Source organism: Macrotis lagotis, chromosome 1 (assembly GCF_037893015.1).
Source record: "Macrotis lagotis isolate mMagLag1 chromosome 1, bilby.v1.9.chrom.fasta, whole genome shotgun sequence".
Taxonomy (NCBI): Eukaryota; Metazoa; Chordata; class Mammalia; order Peramelemorphia; family Peramelidae; genus Macrotis; species Macrotis lagotis.
In genome coordinates, this window is record NC_133658.1 from 666,766,909 (window position 1) to 666,787,461 (window position 20,553).

The window sequence follows — 20,553 nt, forward strand, 5'->3', positions numbered from 1 at the left end:
TTTTTGCATCAATGGTCATTAGGGAAATTGGCATATATTTTCTTTATCTGCTTTGACTTTTCCTGGTTTGGGTGTCAGCACCATATTGGTTTCATAAAAGGAATTTGGCAGAACTCTTTTTTAAAAAATAGTTTATATAGAATTGGAAATAATTGTGCCTCTAATATTTGCTAAAATTCATTTGTAAATACATCTGGACCTGGAGACTTTTTCTTAGGGAGTTTATTGATAGTCTTTAATTTCTTTTTCTGAAATAGGGTTATTTAAATATTTTATTTCCTCTTCTTTAATATTGTTGTAAATACTCATCCATTTCCCTCAGGTTATTAAATGTAATGACAGACAGGCAAAATAGCTCCAAATTATTTTTTTAATTTCTTCCTCACTGGTGTTGATTTCACCCTTTTCAATTTTGACACTGGCAATTTGGTATTCTTTCTTTTTTTTATCAGGTTAAACCAAAGATTTATCTATTTTATTGTTTTTCTCCATAACACAAACTCTTAGTATTTATTAGATAAATGATTTTCTTGCTTTCAATTTTATTACTCTCTCTTCTAATTTATAGAATTTCTAATTTAGTATTTAATCTGGGATCTTTAATTTATTCTTTTTCTAGCTTTTTTTAGTTGCATATCCAATTCACTGATTTCCTCTTTCTCCATTTTACTCATATAAGCATTTAAAGATCTAAAATTTCCCCTAAATATTGCTTTGACTGCATCCCATAATTTTGTTTATTTGATGTTTGTTTATTCTTTATTTGATTGCTTATTGATTTATTTAGTGATGTCTCATTGTTATCATTTTCTTATATGAAATGATTTCTGTGATTTGTTGTTTGATCAACTTGTTCTTTAAAATTGAGCCATTTGCTTTAATTTTTAGTTTCTTTCCATGACTCTTTATTACATGCAATTTTTATTATATCATGTGCTGAAAATATACATTTATTATTTCTGCCTTTCTGCATTTGATTGTATGATTTTTATGCCTTAATACATAGTCAATTTTGTTACTGCAGAGAAAAAGGTTTATTTTTTTTTCTATCCCCATTCAGTTTTCTCCAAGCCTACTCCCTCCAGAGGAGGAGGAACCAAAGCATCAAGCTAAGCAAAATCTCTTTATGATGTTTTCATATTCAGTCCCTCTAAGTATACTCTCTCTCCCTCAGTTGCTATAGTACTCCAACCATATCCCTTCAGCCCTCCCAACCAAAGTACTGGGTATACTCTGTCCCTTTAACAATTCAACCATGGTGCTAAAAACCTTGTTAACTAAAGTACATATTAAGACCAGATCACTTCCTAATCTCTTTATGTTCAACTCTTCTGAGTATATTCCCACCCTCTGCCTTTATTGTACTACAAATCTCTAGCTATCTAGTAAAGTAATGTTACTTCTGATTTAATTATGTATAGAGAGAGCCTCTAAGTACTTTCAATACTGGGGCAACCTCAAAGTCTCTCATAAGAATTTTAGAATTGATTGTAAGGCATGGGAGACACTGGCTCTGGACTGCCCAGTTTAGGCTGCCCTTATCAGAGAAAGTGCTGAGTTCTATAAGCAAGGCAGAATTAAAGTAGCTTAAAAGAAACATGTGATACATAAGTTTAGAGTAAACTCTCCCCGTTGTGCACCTGGACTATTTATGACTGACATCTTGTAGAGCTTTGTGAGATCATATAGATCTGATCAGCCATAAGTGGATGCACAATAATTTGTCTCAAGCATAGTGATGTTATTTTGGTCTTCTTTTATTATGAAGGACAAGAGCCAACCATACCCATATCTTTTTAGTACAATCTCTTTAACAATATTCAACCCTTTAATTATCCTAAGAGAAATACAATTCTCATGAGAAGTATATTTCTAAGGAGACAGGATAGGAGAGGGTACTTAGAGACTATGAGGCAATGCTGTTAATTAAACAACCAACCAATCAATCAATCAATCAATCTTTGAGAATAGTACTTCTTTCAAGTCAGATAAAAGGAGCATATTTTTGTAAAGGGAATGTAAGAGAAATATAGAATTAATTTTCCTTCTAGGATTGTATATAATCTAATGTTCTTGACCAACATGTATTTTTTCCCTTTTCTGTTTACCTTTTTAGGAATCTTTTTGAGTCTTGGATTTGAAGATTGAATTCTTTGTTCAGTTCTGGTCTTTTTATCAGGAAAGTTTGTAAGTCCTCTGTTTCATTGAACATCCATCTTTTCCCCTGACAGAATATGCTGAATTTTGCAGAGTAGTAAATTCTTCTGTAATCCAAGGTCCTTTGCCTTCTGAAATATCATATTCCAGGCTCTCTGATTCTTCAATGTAGAAGCTGATAAGTCTTGCATAATTCTGATTGTGCTTCCTTCTTATTTAAATTGCTTCTTTTTTGGCTGCTTGCTGTACTTTCTCCTTTATTTGAGAATTCTGAAATTTGGCTATGATAGTCCTTGGAGTTTTTAGTCTAGGATCTCTTTCTGGAAGTGTTCTGTATGTTTTTTCAATGACTATTTTGTCTTCTTGATCTAGTATATTTGGATAGTTTTTCCTGATAATTTCTTGAAAACTATTTTCCAAGCTCTTTTTAAAATTTCTTGAAAACTATTTTCCAAGCTCTTTTTAAAATAAATCTAGGTTCTGGTAGACCACTAACTCATAAATTGTTTCTTTTGGATCTATTTTCCAGGTAGGTTTTTTTTCCCTAAAAGGTACTTTTTGTTTTCTTTGTTTTTTTTAGCCTTTTGATTTTGTTTGATGGAATCTTGATGTCATAGATTTATTAGTTTCTACCTGTCCAATTCTAACTTTTAGGGTTTTAATTTCTTAAGTTAGATTTTGTGTTTCTTTTTCCAGTTGGTTAATTTTACTTTTTGCTGAATTGCATTACCTTTCCAGTTGGTCTATTTGAGTTTTAGATGAGTTACATTTCTTTTCCACTTGGTCAATTTTATTTTTTGAAGAGTTATATTCTTTATCCATTTGGTTATTTTTACTTTTAAAGGAATTTATTTCTTTGGTCAATTTTTCATAATTTTCCAGCATGACTCTCATTTCTTTTTTCCAATTTTCTTCTTTGGTTTTAAAATTCTTTTTTTAAACTCTTTTGTGAGATTTTGGATTTGAGTCCAGTTCATGGACTCCTTTGGGACTTTCCATGTAGGTAATTTGTTGTAGCTTTCTTCTTCTGAGATAGCATTTCTATCATCTCAATTTTCATAATTGCTTTCTATAGTTGGTGCTTTTTTAGATTCTTTTGCTCATTTTGATTGTTGAGCTCTGCTACTGGGGTATAGGGAGCATAGCTTTTTGGTGCTGGGGCTGAGGTCTGATCCCTGGCTTATCACTAGCCAAGACATTGCCTATACAGCTCAGATGTTGCCTGTGCAGAGGTTTGTTTCCTCCTTTATGTCCAGGTTCTGCCTAGGCAGTGATTTTGTTCCCAACCCAGTCCTGTCTTTTGTTCCAATGTTTTGAGGGTGCAGACTTTTTCTGGGGGTATGGGACCCTCCCTACTGTCTTCCTATCATTATACTGGGATCTGTGCTGCTATCTAGCTGCCAGAACTTGGGCTGTACTGTGTCTTGAAACCTCTCCCTGACTTTCCCTGCTCTCCCACCTATCTGGGCTTTACTTTCCTCTTCCCCCTTTCCCCTTCAGACTTCACTGAAGATCCTCCATGATGTCTGCAGTTGAAAATTTGTTTCAGTATTTATTTTATGAAATCTGTAGCTTTAATGTCTGAGTAGAGGCATCATTTAATGTTGTGGAAGGAAAAGCTCTGTTAGCATACTAACTTCATGCCACCATCTTGGCTGTGCCTACCAAAGGCATTTTTAAGTTACTTTGTATTTATTTGAATTTATTCTCTTTATAATTATTCTGCACATGCTTATATGTATACTTACTATCTTTCCCATTACAATGCAAACTTTTTGTGAGCAGGAATTCTTTCATTTGTATTTGTATCTTCAGTACCTTATATAATGTCTGACACATAATTGCTACTTAATAACTGCTTATTGATTGAGTGTTTAAAATTTTGTTGTTGTTGTTCCCATAGAGAACTTATTGATCAATGGATAGGCAATTTTTGGAGATACTTTTAGGGAACTGCAAATTTTTAATTCTTATAAGTTGGTATGATCTAAGGAGAGGTGTTTTCTACTCTCCTGGCCTGTGGTCTGATCTGTGGGTAACCACAAGCACTCCTTCTGGCTTGGAATTGTGAGGAGGGGTCCCCCTCTCCCCTAGGCAGCAAGGTCTGTTGTGTTACTGGTCTTCCTCTTTCTGAGACTGTGACCCAGGACTGCAAAGCAGACCAGAGTATGGGCAAGGCAACAGTCCTGCCTTAGTGATAGCAAAGAAACCCCTGTAATCTTCTGACCCTTTTACTAGTCAGGTGATGATTCAGTGGTTCCTGAGACCTGCTCCTGGTCTACTGGGGTCTGATCTGCACTGCCGAGGTCTGCAATGGACTGGACTCCACTCTCACCCCATTTTAGCAGACTTTTCCAGCTGACTTTCCAAGTTATCTTTGGCAATATCTGTACTGAGAGGACTGGAAACACACTGCCAGTGACCCAGTCACCCCATGGTCTGTTCCTAGATTTCTGTGGCTGGTTCATTGTGCTCTTCTTTTACTCTGGAGCAACAGACCCTTCTCTCCAATCTTAGAAGTTGTCTGGGACTGGAAAACTGTTTCACTCTTTTTGTGGATTATGCCACTGCAGAATTTGTTTAGAGTCATTATTGGAGTGGTTTGGGAGAGAACACCGACAAGTCCCCATCTTTACTCCATCCTCTGGGCTCTGCCTCTTTAAATTGAATTCTTTATTTGATAAATCCTTAAATGTCCCATTGTGGGAGATTTCTAGGCAAAACATTAGACTATCACATACTGTGGTTATATTGGAATATATAGTAAAGAATGCTTAATTAGGTGTCAGTGGCATTATGTTTGAATTCAAACCCTACCACTTACTAGCTGTATTATCTTTGGCAAATTTTTCTGGACCTTGTGTTCTCATATGGAAAATGAAAGAGTTGAACTAGACTGTCACTAGACTAGATTAGGTGCCAAATATAAGACCTTCACAACATTCCTGAGTGTAGCCTGAGGAGGTTAAAATGTAATTGGGAAATATTTAAAAAATAAAAATAAAATAATACATAGATAATAATACATTTCAAAACTAAGTCAATAGGCAGCCTACAGGGATCCTTATGAACAGTTAGGTAGGTCCTGTTTCTATTTGAGTTTGACACCATTGAACTAGATGATCTCTGTATGGATCTATAAATAGTCAGACCATGTTGTTGGTGTGAACAAGCATGAGTGTTACCTCTGTTCTTGCTACTATAGTTTCTTATCTAACTTATTTTCTTCCTTTCCCAATGCTGTGGTATTAAACTTAAGAAAACAGTGTTCAAAAGAAAGAAACTATGCATATTGTTTTTATAGAGGACTATATTTCTTGGTAAAAGAGATGTAGAATGAATCAGTTTTGTTTTCTGGTGGAGGGCTTGAGGGAGAGATGGTAGAAATACTTTTTCTTATTTAGAGGCGCTCAGGGTTAAGTGACCTACTCAGTGTCACATGGCTGCTTTGTGTCTAAGGCAGAATTTGAACTAAAGTCCCCTGACACCAGGGCTATCCACTATTTAATGGGCTACCTAGCTGCCCCAGGAATAATTTTTATAAGGGTAAGAAAGATAGAAGTATATGTTGTCGGGAGTATAAATATCTAGTTTTGCTCCAGGTTCAGAATGATAATAGCTGTTTCTATTAGAAAGTAATAATAATTTTGATTGGCAATCTCTGAAATACCATTATATTTCCATCATGGACTGTATGCAATATGAATATAGTAATATGACCAATTTTTATTAGCTCCCATGATTAACTTTTCCTACCCTAAAGGTTTATATGGAGACTTGTGGTGGTTTAATTAAGCCAAACATTCCAAATTTTTATGACCTTCCTAAAATCTGATTTATAAAGGTAGCTACTAAGTTGCTTCCAGAATTGAAAGTCAAATCATCAGTTTGTTCTTTTTACTACATAGGAAAATGAAGGAATATTAACAAGTTTTAATTTGGCAAATATTTCATTTAGGAAAAAATTTATTTTGACTGCATGATAGCAACTTTGTTAAACTTGTTATTAAATGGAAACACCATTCCAATAGGATGTCAAGTTATTGAGCACTGCATTTCACAATTATTCACATGGAAGCTTCATTAAATGCATTAGGAAATGTGTTCCAGTAACAAAGATGTCAAAGGTGTTTTGCAGTTCCAGAAAGAGGTGATATTTATGGTATTCCATAATTAATTTAGATGTTATGAAATATTTCTTTTAGTAATCCTAATGAGATTATATTTTCATTATTTTTAATTTTTTTTCCTTGCCTAGAATTAAACAAAAAATTTGTTGACAATGTACCTGTCAGAAGGCAAGATAGACTCCTCTTCACAGAGTTAATTCCAGGGAACTCCACCCCACTCTTTCAATGTTTTAAGGCATTATATTTTAAAATTATCATATTTACAGTAGAACCCTAAGAATGAGGTAAATTAAATGCTCATTCCTTGCACATACTTCAGGTAAGGGTTTTAAGAGATGATTTCTTAGGTTCCTTCCAGTTTTACATCCTTCAGTTCTCTTATATGTATCTAATTCTAAAATCAGTACTTTTACTTTTCTCTAAGTCAATAACAATGACTCATATATGCTACTAGAATGTTACTTAATATATTTTTCCAGTTCTCTTTTTGGTCCTAAATGGTCAACTTTAGGCAGAAGAATATTCTGTTAATCCCTTTTTTATGTGCTCTCTATAAATCATACTTAATAATTGTTTCAAGATTTTAGCTCTTATTTGAAGTGACTGCTCAGAAGGGACTGGTTGAATGGAAGATAATTGATCTAAATTCCTATTTGCTCTAATGTCTTATATACAAGTGAAATTTATGCCAGATACATACTACCTTAGGATCAAAGTTATCAAGGGTCAATCTAGAAATTCTAAATTTTGGCATTAGGAAAATAGGTTTGTTTAAGGCATTTTTAATTTGGCTACTTTCTGAGATACAAAAGCAGCCTTTAGTCATTGCATATTTGGGAATTGTCACTTCTCTATCTAATGATCTTCTTTTTCAAGGAACTTCTGAAAATCTACAGTAAAAGTAAACAAATCTTCAGAGCAGAATGAAGACATTATTGTTCCAAGAAATTGTTTGGTGTATTACCCTTAAGTGACAGTTGCACAGAGCATGGAAATGTTTCTAAGGTTCAAGAATTTAGCAAAAATATATTTCATGTGCATTCTGGCATAAAGTGTCCAATTTTTAAAGTAAATAATAGAATTTTAAGGGGCGGCTAGGTGGGGCAGTGGATAAAGCACTGGCCCTGGAGTCAGGAGTACCTGGGTTCAAATCTGGCCTCAGACATTTAATAATTACCTAGCTGTGTGGCCTTGGGCAAGCCACTTAACTTCATTGCCTTGAAAAATCTAAAAAAAAATAATAGAATTTTAAATGTCACTTTCCTTTCTCACTTTATGATCTTACCTGACAGCATGACATTAAGATTTAGATCATTAATAAAATTTTAGTGCTATAGTTGGAGTTGATAGACCTCTGATATTAACTCCATTCTTAAGACCAGCATCAATCCAATGAGCAATTTTGAAAATGGATGAGATTTTCTCAACAAATGTGAAATAGTAAGAATGTATGAATTTGAAATTTTCTGCTTTACTAGGGAGTGTATTAAACATTTTTGCTAATAATTTGCCATTATTCTCTTGGGAATTGTTTATTCATATTCTTTAAACAAATCTTTTGGTAAATGACTTTTGTTTCTTTATCTTTACATAGCAATTATATCTATATACTTATGTGTGTATTGTCTATATATCTTGGATACCAAATCCTTATCAGAGAAATATGATGAAAAGATTTTTTTCCAAGCAATTGAATAATTGCTTCTATTTTGAATCAAGACCATTAATTTTATTTTGTGCAAAGCTTTTCAGTTTCACATCTATTTATGAGCACTTTGTAATGACCTCTGGTTAAGCACATCCCTGAGAAAAGAATAAATGGGAGTGGGTGGGGGAATGAGATGGAGGGAAATACAGCTGGCAATAGCAACTGTAGGAAAAAATAGCGAAGCCATTTTTCTAATGGATTTATGATAAGGAATAAGATCCATCCTAAAGACAGAACTGATTGTATCTTGAATACAGACTTAAGCACACTTTTTAGTCTCTCAGTTTATTTTTATTGAGGTTTCTCAATCTTTGTGGGGTTGGGGAGATTATGTTCATGTTTACAACAAGACTATTGTAGTAATGTGAAAAAAATAATAAATAAAGAATCTATATCTATATCTATATCTATATCTATATCTATATCTATATCATCTATATCTATATCTATATCTATATCTATATCTATATCTATATCTATATCTATAGCAATAGCTATATCTATCTAATCTATATCTATATAGCTTTTTTTGCCCCTCTCTTTTATAATATTAAGGTCAGATATCCATTTTATTTTCAATTCAGTGTCTCTTTATACTACTTGGTCTGGAAGTACAACAATGGTGGACTAGATTCATTATTAACTAGTGTGGAAATTTTTACTTTTTCTGTTTCCCTTAATGAAAGTAAAGTTGGAGGGAAACCTGGGATAATTTACTACTCCTTGAAAATCTGTGTTTTTAGTGTTAGCAGTATTTGGGGTTTCAACATATTGGTGCCATACTTTGTGTGGACACTCAACTGGCATAGTTCATGAAGTTTCTAACATATAAATAAGCTCAAGTGATCCACTAGTCTTATCAGACATGTGTTTTTTCAATTTTTACATCTTGGATTTTGTTCTTATATAGTAATGTTATTGATTTTCTGGATTTATTTTGCCTAAAAATTTGTTAGAGTTATCAATTGTTCCAATCATTACCTTTGATGATTCTTTAGGGTTTTCTAAATAGATCACATCATTAAAAAATAGAAATACTTTTTAATCTTCTCTTTGCCTGTTTTAAGATCTCTAATTTCTTTCTTTTCTATTTTTGATATGGTTAGTATTTTTGAATCATAAAATAACAATGAGAGAATGAACATTCTTGCTTTACTCATATTTATTTGAAAATCTCGTTTATCCTTATTGTATGGTGCTTGCCTTTTCTTTTAGATAATTTTATTTATAAAAATTTATATTGATACTTTGTAGGATTAAATTTTTTAGCATATATGAATATTGTGCTTTGTCAAAGACTTTTAATGCCTATTGAGTGTGTTTTGAATTTTCATGTTTTTAATATGATTATATGGACTGTTTTCATAATTTTGGACTATTCTTGAATCCCATATAAGCCCAGCTTGGGTAGGATGAATTATTTAGTGGATGAATTGCTATAGTTTCTTTGATAGACTATTATGTAAAATTTTAGAATCAATACTCATTAATAATAAATGTTCCCCTTCTTTCCTTAATTTCTCTCAAAAAATCAAAGTAATTTCTTTCTCAATTTTTGAGAAAAATTTATGCAACTATTGTTGCTAATAGTGTAATTTAAAAAAAACTTTTGATAGAATTCTCTTGTAAATTCTTTAGGGCTAGATTTTTTTTTCCCTTTGATGATGATGATGATGGTGATGATGATGATGATGATGATGATGATGATGATGATGATGATGATGATAATGTTTGTCCTTCATGTGAATGGATTTGACGGCTGGGGTGCTGTTCTAAGTCATCAACCTCACTTCCTCCTTGGGAGTCATCTGGGTCCAGTAGTTAGATATGGATCAAGATGACTGGAGATAGCTCTGGGTTTGAAGCAGTCAGGATCACACAGCTAGTAAGTGTCTCAGGCGCGATTTGAACTCAGATCTTCCTGATTTCACAGCCAGTGCTTTATCTACCATGCCATCTATAGCTGTCCTTTTCTTTGATAATTCCTCTTTAACTGTTTATATTTCCTTTTCTTAGATTGGATTATTTAAGGGCTCTATTTAGTTCTCTGTTAGCTTAGTATTTATATTTTTTGAAAGTATTCTTTGACTTTTTTATGGTTTCTCTGTTTTCTTATAACTATTTCATAACTATATATTTTCATGTAACTATTCATAATGGGTTCAGATAATTCTTTTAATTTATTCTTCCCTTGTGTTGATTTCATCATGCTTATTTGTTGTTTTATTGATCTGATTTTCTTCCATTTTTACTATCAAATTGGTTAAAGATTTATAAATTTTATTAGTCCTTTCAAAACACCAACTTTCAGTTTTGTTATAATTTCTATTTATAATTTTTTTGGTTTATAGTATATATATTTTCCTTTTTTATCATATCTTTTGTGTTTATTTGTTTTTAGATATTAGTATTCTAAACTTTAAAAATGTCTGCTCAGTTCATCAATCCTCTTTTATTTTGTTAATGTATGTTGTAGAATGTGGCATTTTAAAAAGTTTGAGAGACATAATTTCTGGGTAATTTAATCTTTTTATTAATAATGTCAACATTTTAATAAAAGAAAGGTCATTTCTCTCTTAGCCCAAAGACAATTATGGCACTGGGCTCAAGCTTATATTTTTCTTTGGAAGAGAAGTGTTCAAAAGGATGACAATCAACTCTAATGGGTTAACAATGTAATTAATATAAGATGAACTTTAAAAAAGAGATGTGAGGGGTGGCTAGGTGGCACAGTGGATAAAGTACTGGCCCTGGAGTCAGGAGTACCTGGGTTCAGATCTGGTCTCAGACACTTAGTAATTAGCTGTGCAGCCTTGGTCAAGCCACTTAACCCCATTTGCCTTGCAAAAACAAAAAAGAGATGTGAGTTTACCTCTAATGAAGGGCTGAGCATGACATCTTGTAATCCATTGACAAAGAGTCTATTTTATACCCAGCCTAGAATAATTTGGACAAAAGGCTCTTTCCACCCAAGCTTGACTGAATGGAATTCAACTTAGACTAGAGATTTCTTGTAAGATTGGATAGGGTTGGATAGAATATAAGGTAAGCTCAACTTTCAGAGACTGAGGTCTTAAAATGAGGATAGAGAAAAGGGGAAAATCTTAATCTTTTCAAATCATTGGTTATTAATAATCATTTCTCTGAAGGGTTATAATTTTTAATCTAATGATTGCTTTCAATGTTTCCTAGAAATTTTGATATTTAATTTCATATTCTCCCCTCCACAAAATATTAATTGTTTCTATAATCTTTTCATTCACCCAGTCATTATATAGAATTTTATTGTCTCCATATAAGTCTACATCATTTATTTGAATTCCTTGAAATGATTATTATTTTTTATTGCATTATCTCTGTACTCTAAAGCATGTTTTTTTATTTTTTTAATATTTATTTATTTTTCCAATTGTATGTAAAGACAGTTTTCAACATTCATTTTTGTAAGATTTTCTTCTTCCCATCCTTCCCTCCCCTATCCTAAAGATGGCAAGTAATCCGATACAGTTGTTCATGCACATTTTATACAGATTTCCATATTACTCATAAAGCATAGTTTTTAAATAAAAAGTTCACATAATACTGAAAAATATATATTACTTTAGCAGATCCATTTATAAGATGCCCTAAGTCTTATAACTCTAGTTTTTTTTCCTGCAATTTGTACTCTTTTACTTATCATTATGTTAAATTTATCCAAGACTAAGGGAGGGGCATTATAAACTCTTGTTATTACTGTATCATTGTTTATGTTCTGTAACTCTTTTAATTTTTCTTTTTGTCTTTAAATGATAAAACTTTTGGAGCTCATGCAATTAATATTGATGCTGATTTTTTTACCTATGATTTCTTTTAACATAATATAGTTTCTTTATTCCTTTTTATTTGTGAATTTTTTCTTTTCTTTTTTCTTTTATTATTTGCTTAGTATTATTGTAATGCCCACTCTTTAGATTCTCCTGATGCTTATGTTCTTTACAAAATATATATGTAGTATTGCAGATGCCAAAGGAAAGAGTAAAAGCAACTGTAAGCCATTGATCCCCTAAGGGGGATGAGCAATATCAAACAACATAAACCACAATGAGAGAATGAATATAAGACCATGAGAGGTTATTCGGGGGATCATACTCCTCAAGAGTGGGCTAATATCACCAGAAAATGAGCAACTCAGCTGAGTAGTGGGTGAGTGAAAAGTTGGCCCATGGTATAAGGAGGACAGCAATAAAGCCAAATGGAATGTAAAACTGTTAATTGAAGGAAGGAACTGCAGACTGGGTCAGAGCAAATTCCAGCAGTGGATAATTGGGGAGCACACTTTATTTTATAGAGTATGTGGTTTAAGAAGTAGGGTGTTATGGTTTCTATAGGGATTGAGAAGTTTTTCAGAGGGTCTTCATGGAGGATATGGATTATTTGGGGGAATCTTCCTGGAGATTGAGAGTTGTTTGGAGTTTCCATGGAGGTTAGGATTTGTTTCCTCAAGCAATGATACTAAACCAGACTTACCTTGGCAAAAGTGAAACCCAGACCTCGATCCAACAATGAGCTTTTAAGGGGTAGAGCGGGAAATATATATATATATATGAGGACAGGTAGCTCAGAGAGCAGAGATGAGGTGATGAGAGATATACCAAGGAAGGGTAGCAGCTCAAAGACTTAATCCTTTCAGGCTAGAGCAGAGATTCATTATTTTGTTGATAGAGACCTGCCCTTGCCAGGGAGAGACAAAGTGCTTTAATGGTAATTTATTTTTATTTTTTAAATTTCTTCCAGATTGTTTTTCACATCCATGTATTTTTATTCAATTGTGTTTTCTTTTGTTTCTTTTTGGAGATTTAGCACCGCGGATTCAAATTTTTCTTTTCTGCCTCTTATTTCTGCTATAGAAACCATAAACTCTATTTTCATCATTGTTAGTTCTATTGTGAATCAGTCAGAAACACCAACTGTGGTTCCATGCCCTTTTGGTTATCCACAAGGGCCTCTGCCTCATCAGTTTTATTTTTCTTTGTTTAACAATATTTATTCATATATGTTTGAATTTTATATGTCCTGGAGACCATCTTCCCTTCTGTTTTAAGACCTTCCCAGTAGATTTATCTATCATCTGTTGCCTCAGTCCTGTGTTCTCAAATAATTCCTTTTAGGACTATATATTCAGTCAACCTACATTTTCTTCTTATGGGTAATGGAAAAAACTTTTCACATTTTATTTCATCAATTTTCCATAAACAAAATTTCCTTTTCTGAACATTTAAGTTAACAAACTATCAATGAAAGGTTCAAAACTTTACAGACTTCATAGATGATTTAAACATGCTTATACAAAATTCTTTTAATTGTTCTTTTAGGAATCAAACTACTTATGTGAAAAGTGGAATGGTACCTCAGATTGGATTGAAAATTTCCTTTGAAAAAAAGCAGACACAATTAGAATTGCACAAGACCTGGCAGTGGCTAATTAAAAGACTGCAGGTTTTGGAACTCTCTCTCTCTATATACGTTGTAGAGCAAAAGAACTGGGGTTATAGCAAAAAATATCTTATCTAACAAAGTTAAGCATAATTCTGAATAAAAAAAATGGATGTTCAATGAATTGTCAGATTTTCAGGATTTTCTTGCAAAAAGACTTTCACTTGATAGAAAATTTGACATAATATTCAAGAGAAATGTAAATCTCAAAGACTCAATAAAGACAAATTATTTGATTTTTATATATAAAATATATATATATATATATATATATATTTGTTGTTGGTCATTGAGTCATTGAGTAGTTTGAAAAAAAGATTGGGGTAGAACTATGATGTGATTCTAAAATGGTATAGGAAAAGATAAAAAAGTAATGCAAATGAAGTGCTAGAGGAAGAAATGTATAGAGGAATTAAATGAGATTGGAGGACTATTAGTTCTGGAAATGTACTCTAATTGAGAATGGCTTAAAGAAGTAACAATACATACCATATATAAATATAAATGTATATCTATATATGGTATGTATAAAAATCTAAATTCAGAAAGAAATAAGAGGGTAAGGAGATAGGGAAGGTATTGAATTAGAGGGTGAGGGAATAGGATAAAAGGAGGTTCTAGAAGTATGTAAGAGAAGGATTCTTGTTATAGTTAAAAAAAAAGATTTGAAGTAATTTATTCCAAGATTTAGTATTCTTAATACTAAGAATACATCAATAACAATTGGTGCTAATTGTCACTTCCTCGGCTATAGCTAGGTAATCTTCTCTAGGATCAGGGAAGTGAGCTGGCAGAAATTAGGGTATCTTTTAAAACTTAATCTGCCAGTTATTCCTTTCCTTATTACATGCTATGTCTCACTTTTGGAGCAACACAAGGAGCAATTGGGGATCCAGATTGTCACACTACAAATATGTGAACACAACATATTAAGGAGAAAATTCCTTCCACTCAGATCATTATGTTAACTCTTCCACAGCAGTACTCTTGAAAGTAACTCTTGGTTTACCTCCCAAACTCCACCACCCCCCCCAATTCTGTATCCCACTAATGGTAATCAGTTGGAAAGATACCATGATTCCACAGCTTCTGTACTCTTGTGGCTATAGCAATTGGAGTTTATTTTTTTACTTGTTCCTCTTCCAATTCTGTGCCAGAAGTAACAGGTCTAATCTCTTTTCTTAGACTCTTAAAAATGTTTTTAATTTTGGCAGTTTCAGGCACTGTGACAAGTGTGAATGAATGAATGAATGAATGGATTTAAAACATAGTGCTAAGTGCTGGGGCCAGTCTCTGTGCTCAAGAATCTTATGTTCCAATAGAGGGGAGACAATATATATTTTTATAATGGAGTGACTGCTGGGATGAGTATTTCAGTCTGACCAGTTACATGGGTGGTGAGTGGAGTCATAAAACACTTTGGTTTTTTACTTTTCTAGAACAATGGTCTTTGATCACTGTTTCCCAGGAAAGCAATGGAAAGAGGGTATTGTGGATACAGTGGGGCATGTTTATTATCTTTGTACAAAGCTGAACCTAATTAGAGAACTAAAAACATCTGGGTATACTTTTTTTGATTTGTGTTGGGCAGATTTCTATAACCACCCAGTGGGCAAGGCTAGTACATGGTGAATTTCTAGAGTCCCATCTTATAATTTTTATCTAGGTGAATCTTCCACTCTCATTTGGAGTCATTTTATATGTATCCATGAGCATAAGGGTCCAATGGAGGAGAAGGGGCACCAGGAATCTGATCTGGATTAGCTATAGAAGTCCATGTCAGCTCATGAACTCTTTCTTCTTGTAGCAACTTGTACCAATATGCTCTCTTTGAATAATAGATTTTTACAATTAAAAATGCTTAGCAATATTTTATACTCCATGAGGCTGTCTTCTGAGGAGTGAAAGGCAAATTATGCCAGAAATACTTCAATATAAAAACATGTCTTCCTTCCAGTCTTCAAGTTGGTTTCCTTTTACTATAGACTAATTATGCTATAAAAGGTAGTTCAATCAAAGAAACTGGCATTTTTCACTGCAAAGATCTTCACTGCCAGTTTAGTTTGGAGAAGTGTATGTTTTCCTTAATTATCAAGGACATGATGTCAGATGCTGAGTAATTGAAATGGAGATTTGCAGTAACTAAAGCTGACCTAGTTTTCTTTTCCAATAAATAAAGCCAGATTTATTATCATAGCTACCTTGAAATTTTTTTTCTGAAAGTATGATTCATTCATTACCCCACATTAATAATCAAAATGGTCAAAGTCTACCATTATTATTTATTACTTGTATCCCATTACTAAAATATAAACTTCATGAGATAGGGACTGAATCTTAGCTAAATTTTGCATCTTTATCACAGTCTGGTATTTTATGGGTTCTGAATAAATGTTTATTTAGTTGAATTGAACTAAATTGAATGAAAGCGTAGAATAGCTAGGGGATATGAGGGGATTGTGTTAAAGAAAAGTTCCTTTGAAACACTGAAAATTTCTTCCATAACAGAATTTTGTTACTAGAGAATCAGCTTTTAGTGTTAAGTAGTTACTGGACTAATAATATTATCCTATTGTGAATTTAATAGTCGAGTTTTTATTCTTTAGGATAAGGGTCAGTTTCATAGTACTGGTAGTCCATAGAATGTATCATGAAAGTGAGGAGTGGCAAACTTATTTCTCAGTTTGAGGGGATAGAGGGATGGGGGGAAAAGGGGGGAAAGACTGATCCTAGCAATGAATATCATTTTTATTCACTTGGATCATTCCTCAGACTTTTTAAATTAGTGTGCTAGGGTATCTCAGTGGCTAATGTGTAGGGCTTTTTAAAAATATAATTCTTCATATCACTTAGTTTGGCAAATGGCAGTGAGGTCTACAAGGGTTGAGATTTGCCTAAGGTAATATGATGAGCTAATGACAGAGTATGAGTGCTTAGATTTCTACTTTAGTCCTCTTTCTTTTTTGCCATACCATAAAGTCTAGAGAGTTCTTCATCTAGAGCCAACAGAACCCTTTAAGGGCTTATGGATAGGTTGAAGGGGCTGTGGGAACTTGGATTAGAAAATTACATCTTTATTTTCATAAAACTTTGGTTTCGATTGTAATCCTATTTATTTTATTTTATATATTTAAAACATTAGTCTTACGTTCATTTCACTAGGCTGCTATGGGACTCCTTGACACAAAAATAGTTTAGAACTCCCACTATAGAGAAAGGAGTTAAAGTTAATGCTCAAGTCAATTTATTATCTAGTGGAGTTAGCAGCTTAGTAAGAGGCTGTGGTGCTGCTGTGGTGCATTTGAAACTATTGTTTTGAATTTTGGGTTACTAGATATAGCATTTCAATTATTGATGGAATTTCTGTTCTCTCTGACCATTGATAATCAAATGACCTACATGTATCTAGAACCTGGTCCACTGAATTACACATAAACAGACTTCCAGATTTAAAAAAAAGCATTAATAAAAGCTTAGTGGAAGAATTCATATTAAAAACTTGATTCTGGGCCGTTTGCCAGTGCTTGCATAAAGTAAGGAAACATTAACTATAGCCCATTTAACCACAGGACTGACTGCATCTCTGACATCAGTGCTGCACATAGCCATGACTCATTTATGGAGGGGCTGTCCATGTTTGTCCAATGTGTTAGTCAGAGTGTTGAGGCAGCCAATAGTCAGAAAGTGGGAGAGGTAATTTTTCCTTTATGAAGTTTAATTTATTACGAAAAGATGTAAAGCCAGATAGTGGCTCTGGTTAATTCAGCAGGTGACCATGAATGCTGACCCCATGAGCCCAGTGATTTAGATGAGAGGTTAGGTAATGTTTTGATATGCAAATACCAGGTGAAGGAATGCAATCTTTCCATGGTCACAGAGATAGTGGTCCTGAATAGCTCTAGCATCATTTTCTTAAGCTTCCTATTTGTGGTAGTTCTTTATTGTATTAAGCATAAAAAAAATGACTATACTTTTCCCATCTTACTAAATATTTAGCCCACATTTTTTTCCACCAGAATATTATCAAATTATGGAAAGTATGCAATATGTGACTTGAAGGAAAATGTATTCATCAAGTGCTTACAATATATAAGACCCAGTGCTAATGCTAGGAATAAAAAAACAAGCAAGCAAGACTGTCCTTCAAAAAACTTACATTTTAAGATGGAAAAATAACATATATAGCTTGAGTTGGAGAATTGAGGGGGAAGGGAGTGCTGTGTATTAGCTGTCATGGAAATGACCAGAAAGTGTCCTTCTGGGTCTGAGAGTGGGGATAGATAATGCGAAAACTTGTGCCTAGAGTCATATTGGGAGGGCTAGGTCATAACAGAGTGGCAAGAAGAGGCTGGAGCTTAAACAGGTTGATCCCATATTGTAAGAATTATAATTATTGCACATAGTAAACCTTATTTTTGTTGTTTTTCCTTTGTTCTAGAAGAGGGTTAATTCTGAGGAGGGTAATGTCTTGACTTGCAAGTGAATTGAATTAAATGAGGCAAAGCTGTGCAAAGTTGTCAGCCTCACTCTCTCAGTAATCTGAGTTCAGTGGCAAGACATAGATCAAGTCAACTGGCAATGGTCCCAGTAAATTGTATTATTAAAATAGAAGTATTTTATTTTTATCCTTTCTTTAATAGATTGATGTTCTGACTGTACACTGATAATTAAGTAAAGATAATCAGTAGATTGTAACTCCCATATACCTGTTATTTCTTGACTTTAATCAGATAAAAAATTGATATCATTTAGAATTCACCATTTCCATTGCTTCCATTCTCTTCCTGAATGAAGTAAAGATGATATAAAGGTATGAAGCTTCTGTTGGGTCTAAAAGCCATTCTCAGTAGAATGTAAGCTAATTGAGAGCTGAGACTATCTTTAATGACCCCAAGGTTCTTTTTATTTAAATTTTTTTAATTTTAGTTTTTGCAAGGCAAATGGGGTTAAGTGGCTTGCCCAAGGCCACACAGCTAGGTAATTATTAAGTGTCTGAGACTGGATTTGAACTCAGGTACTCCTGACTCCAATCACTCTAAACTGCTAAGAAGAAAAAAGTAAGCATCCCACCTTTTAGTTAGCAGCAGTTTCAGTAGAGTGTAGTATCCATATAGTTATTAATGTATACTCACTCACTAGTATTAATCAAGTAACATTTATTAAGTTCCTCTAATATAGGGACCACAAAGATAAAAGTGAAAGTCCCTTCCCACAAGAGATATCTTTTATGGAACAACTTTCATCATATTAATCAACAATATATTATACTATATTCATGACAATGCTGAGATTATTGAAATTAATAACTATAGTTAACTTTTCTTTACTTGAAATTTGTAAGCACAGTTGGAAACTCCAACAAGAAGTATGCATAAGTCAAAGAAGTTCAATGAACCCAGTTCTCTAGCCTGAGGATCAAGACGATAATGTACCTGCTCTTAGCGAGGAGTAGAGGACAATCCCTAGTCGCTGATATTTTTCTGATAGCTCCCATTACCTTCTTCTATTCTTCCTGGGATGCATGCATATAAATACAAGACAGAACATTGCCTTTTCTCCATGACCATAAAATATATCATTTGCCAGTGCTGGCTTGAAGGGAGAATCAAACCTATTAAACAAAAGCAAGAAGTATTTACTTGAGGATAAAAGCTACATTTTAAACAGATCATGTTTCTGTCCCCTCACTTTAGGAGTATATCTTTGGAGAAAGCTTCTCTCAGATGTCAGACACTTTTTACCCTTTCAAAGAATGAGCCAGCTACGACTCATAAATGCACCTCAGGCCTTTCTCATAGTTTCCCTATTCAGCAAACAAAAATGATGGAATAATTGCTTCACTGAACAAGAAATGTTAGTCTTTAGGGTGAGTTGATGGAAGATGAGGATATGATTTATTCCCTAGGACATTATACATTATTCAGCCTCATTCTAAGTGGGGAGAGGTGAAAGTGGCAACTATTAAATATCTGGTTTAGTCTTCCAAAGAAAAAAATTAAGTATTAGATGAGGAAGTAGAGAGGCATAGTTATCCAATCTTCCCCCAGCCCTTCCTTCCAAAAAAGTCCATCCAAAACCAGTGCTGCCTTTGACTCCTTCCTAAATGAAAGAGAGAATTTTTTTGGACTACTAACTATCTCCCAGTCAGATCATCTCTGGAATCTTTTTGTTTGATTTTTGCAAGGTAATGGGGTTAAGTGACTTGCCCAAGGTCACACAGCTAGGTAATTATTAAGTGTCTGAGGCAATATTTGATCTCAAGTCTTCCTGACTCCAGAGTCAGTACTCTATCCACTGTGCCACATAAGTTCCCCATACCTTTAGAGTCTTACTGGTTCTTCACATTGCATTTTATAAAGGGCATGGTCAAGCTGGTGCAAATACAGCCTCCAGAAGAGGTTGACCTGGTATCCTGAAAGACTAGAGCTGAATAAAATGCAAATATTTAGATAGAAAAGACTTGGGCCATATAGGATTTAAGACATAAGTAAAGATTGATGACTTTCTTAAAGCATTGGAGGGATTGAATATATGCTACTTGACCTCTGAAGGTAGAATTAGGGCTAAAGAGAAGAATCTGAAGAGGCAAATTTAGGCCCAGATAAAAGGAAAACAGACAATGAGAACTATTCAAAAGTAGAATGGATTGAATCAAGCAATAGTAAGTTCATACTCATTTCAGATTCTTGAGCAGAAGCATTTGTCATGAAGTATATTGAAGAGAGTCATAGTTAGACATTAGTTGTACTGGATGATCCAGTGATCCTCTTACTCTTGGAGAATCTGGGATTCTGTAACTCTGGCCAGGGACAGGATTTAACTTAGGAATGGCTTCATAGTTAAATTGATACAACTTTAATAAAGACTGAATGATCTACTTCAATTAAATAATCGTTAAAAAGTATTAAGGAGCTAGCAAATACTCAACATTATGCTTAAAAGCAAAACTACCTGTTTAAAAAATTCTAATCATTATTCAAGTTAAACACAAGCAGTTTAGACAGTAGCTGGAAAGGTTGCCTCTGTCTTGACTTGTCAGTGTCTGCCCATTATTTGGAAAGAACTCAGATGTAGGGAAGATTT

General features: G+C 33.6%; 1 long non-coding RNA gene across 1 annotated transcript in view; it reads right to left on the bottom strand.

The window, feature by feature from the left end:
• The window catches only part of LOC141522679 (uncharacterized), a 39,966-nt gene extending 21,024 nt beyond the window's left edge, over positions 1 to 18,942 (bottom strand). Inside the window, exon 1 of the long non-coding RNA XR_012478245.1 lies at positions 18,903 to 18,942. This is a non-coding gene — a long non-coding RNA (uncharacterized LOC141522679). The remainder of the gene's footprint in view (positions 1 to 18,902) is intronic.
• Positions 18,943 to 20,553: the final 1,611 nt, after the last annotated feature.